Raw genomic sequence first — 3,625 nt, 5'->3', positions numbered from 1 at the left:
AGAAGGGGACGACAGAGGATGAGATGGTTGGATGGCATCACCGACTCGATGGACATGAGTTTGGGTAAGTTCCAGGAGTTGGTGATGGACAGGGAGGCCTGGCGTGCTGCAGTCCATGGGGTTGAAAAGAGCTGGACACAACTGAGCGACTAAACTGAACTGAACTGATTGGCTGAAGTTCTCTCTCTATCTTGTAACTCATACTGATGGGGGAGGCTAGTTCATGTCAAGAATTCAGAGCATAAAATGTTTCTAGGGTTGCCCATTTGTTGATGTAGGAGGGGACCAGGACAAGGGCCTGTTCTTGGTTGCTTCCCCAGAAACGTACCCAGCAGTGGGGAGGTGAAGCTGAGCTAATCATCAGAAAGAACCCGGTCAAGCCTTTGGGCCTGGAAGCAGAGGCCTGAGCCTGGGCAGGGTGGGGGGTAGCCAGCAGGGAGGGAAGGCCATGGAGCCTCAAAAAGATGGTCCAGGCTCCCACAGACAGTGAAGAGAGTACCAGTGTCTGGTGGGGACCAGAGACTGACGCTCAGAGTAGGGCAAACAGCACTGGCGAGAGGAGCAGGTGGTAAGATGGGAGCATCACGGGAGTTCTGCCAAGGATACCAGAAAATAAAGTAAGACCTGTTTCCCAGGACCACAGGCCACTCAGAGCAGAGCCCAAAGCCCAAGACCAAGTCCTTTGGCAAGAGATTTGAAAGGACTTGTAGATGGTTTGTTGAGAGTCGGCCAGCAACCCGAGGGGCCCTGCCCACACTCCCTGGGATGCACAGCCTAGCATCTGCTTGAGAATACAACTCTTCGGGAGGTCTCCTGGCCAGCTGTCCTGCCCCAGTGCCTGGATCTGTGAAGGAGACAGGACAGAACCCCAGGGCTGAGAGGAACTGGGTAACTGTCATTAGCATAGGCGTTTGGTGTCATTAACCCATTCAAAATGCACACAGAAAGTCCCTGCCCATGCCTGCTCTGTGCAGATGCAGAAGAATGTGGCTCTGATGCTAGCCACATTGGGCTTCCCTGGTGGCTCAGATGGTAAAGCGTCTGCCTGCAATGCAGGAGACCCAGGTTTGATCCCTGGGTTGGGAAGATCCCCTGGAGAAGGAAATGGCAACCCACTCCAGGACTCTTGCCTGGAAAATTCCATGGACAGAGGAGCCTGGTAGGCTACAGTCCATGGGGTCACAAAGAGTCAGACATGACTGAGCAACTTCACTTTCGGATGTTAACAGGAGGCCAAGTCCAAGCAGAGAGGCGGGGGACAGGTGTGGCAGACGCAGCACCAGGCACAGGCAGGCACCCTGTGACCGCGCTGCTGCCTGGATGAGTGAGTGTCGTATTTTCTCATTCCAAAGCCCCATCAGCAACCAGGTGACAAGCAGGCTGCTCCCACCCCTGTTACCCTCTTTGATTCAAAGGGAAGAGAGCAAAAAGTTCAGAAACATTTAATAGGGACTTCCCTCATCGCTCAGTGGTCAAGAATTCACCTGCCAGTGCAGCGGACACAGGTTCAGTGCCTGGTCTGGAAAGATCCCACGTGCTGTGGAGCCACTCAGCCTATGAGCCACAGCTACTGAGCCCATGTGCACCTAGAGCCCACGTCCCACGACAAGAGAAGCCACAGCAACAAGGAGCCCAAGCACCACAGCAAAGAGGAGCCTCATTCACTGCAACTAGAGGAAGCCCATGCGGCAACAAAGACCCACCACAGCCAAAATCACCCAGTCAGTAAAATTATTAAGAAAAACACTTAATGAATTTCTGATCAAATAAAACATACTCCAACTGGTCAAGTCATGTTCCTTGTCATGCAGTAACTATGCTATACACAAAGCAAAAGCCAGAAATGCCAAGTCTGTCCAGAAACGTTGGTCTGCTGACATGAGGAGGAAAAGGTTGCCCTGCAATGATATTAATGGACGATCGACCACTGAGGGAAATGATGGAGAAGCATCTGCCTGCTTTAACTTCGACAGTGACCCTCCTAGAGCCTCTCGGTGCTCGCCTTCCTCTCCAGGTTGGTGACGTGGGCTGACCTCCAGATCCTGGCATCTCCAAATAATTTGAAATTCCCTGACTTTTGAAATCTCTTTAATTGTTTCCAGGTCTTTTCCATGGAATGATGTACTTTCCAAGTCAGATAAGACTGGCGTTCTTCCCATCAGGTAGAGCACTGAGACATCAGCAGGACTTGTGTGTAATGGAATTCCCATGGCATTTCATAGGCAGAGCGTCGGAAAGGACAGCACGGACTTCCTGAAGGAGGTTCAGGGCTAGAGATATGTTCCTAAGTCCAGTGATTTCCCACAGTGCCAAACAGGATGTAACTCACAGCTGAGTGTTCAATGAACTTTTTACCTCTTGGCCCGCCATGGGAAGCTTCATTCACGCTGAACTGTCCTTAGTCAAATTCCTTTCGGATGAGAATGGGGCAGCAAAATTGGCCCTGACCGTGACTTTGATGTCGGCGGGGAAATGCCTGCACCTGTTGGGATGCTGGCAGGGGAGAAGCAACGTGGTCCCTCCCTGGAAGGACAGAGCCTTGGGTTTGGGGCTTGGGGTCGGGCTGAGTGAACAGAAAGTGCTGGGGAAGTAGGGGGCATTCGCCAAGCCCCCTGGCTCACGAATCCATGATGCTAGAGAAAAGGAGGGGGGTCAGGATTCTCCTCCCTGGGGATTCCTGCTCTACACAGAGTGACAGTGGAAGGTGGGCAGGGCTCACACATCATGTGACCCTTCATTTCCTTTTTACAGACAATGAAACCAAAGCCCAACACAGGGAGTCAATTTCCCCCCATGCTCAGCTCGTTCATGGCTGTGAAATTCCAAGAGGAAGTCTAAACACAGTAACAGGCCCCCCACACAGGAGTCAGAAACCCTGCCTGTATCCCATCGCCTGTATCCTCTGTGTACCTGGGGCCACCTTCAGCTCTGAAATACTGGGATGCTTTACTCTGAATACTCTGAGATGAATCCCTGCTTCATCTCATATTCCCAACCAAAGAGATGGAATTCAAGTTCACAATCAAAGACTGGATGGTTCTTTCTGAGGTTTTTGCTCTGGGGTCCAGCAGGGTCCCCGTCCCCCTCATCTCTGGAAACCATTCTTTGGCAGAAATGACAGAAACCAAAAATAGGAACAATATCAATAATATTCACAGTCACTACTACTAGTAACAATGGCAAAATAATAACAATAATACTTGCAACGCTCACCTTCTACGTGCCAGGGACAAGGACTCTGAGATCAGTTATCTTCTCCCCACTTTGAGAATGTGGAAACAGATGCTCAGAAAGGTTAAGACATCAGCCCCAAGTCACACTGCTGTGACTGTGAAGCTTCAAAGTCAGGGGAATCTAATTTGAAAAACCAGCACTGTGTTCATTCTCTGGGCTCTGGTGACTAGTCTCCAAGTCCAGCGTGGGGCCTCAGTGCTTTAGAAAGAGTGCTTTTCTCACCAATAAACTTAGCAGGCAATAAAATGAAATCACATGCAAACTCTGAGACCTCACCCTTTTCTTCCATTTGTGGCAAAAGAGAAGGTCTAAAAATATTCATCCATGTCACAGAAGCAATGTAAAAATAAAAGCTGAAGAACCAGTCGTGCCAATGGATGGAGACTCTGTT

At 50.3% G+C, this 3,625-nt stretch overlaps 1 non-coding gene across 1 annotated transcript; it reads left to right on the top strand.

The window, feature by feature from the left end:
- Nucleotides 1–1,014: 1,014 nt before the first annotated feature.
- On the top strand, nt 1,015–1,086 carry TRNAC-GCA (transfer RNA cysteine (anticodon GCA)). Its single transcript has one exon. It is a non-coding gene; the product is annotated as a tRNA-Cys (tRNA).
- Nucleotides 1,087–3,625: the final 2,539 nt, after the last annotated feature.

The sequence above is a fragment of the Bos javanicus genome, chromosome 3, assembly GCF_032452875.1.
Source record: "Bos javanicus breed banteng chromosome 3, ARS-OSU_banteng_1.0, whole genome shotgun sequence".
In the NCBI taxonomy this organism is placed as follows: domain Eukaryota; kingdom Metazoa; phylum Chordata; class Mammalia; order Artiodactyla; family Bovidae; genus Bos; species Bos javanicus.
Note: the sequence above shows the minus strand (reverse complement) of the source record. Positions and strands in the feature narration are given on the sequence as shown.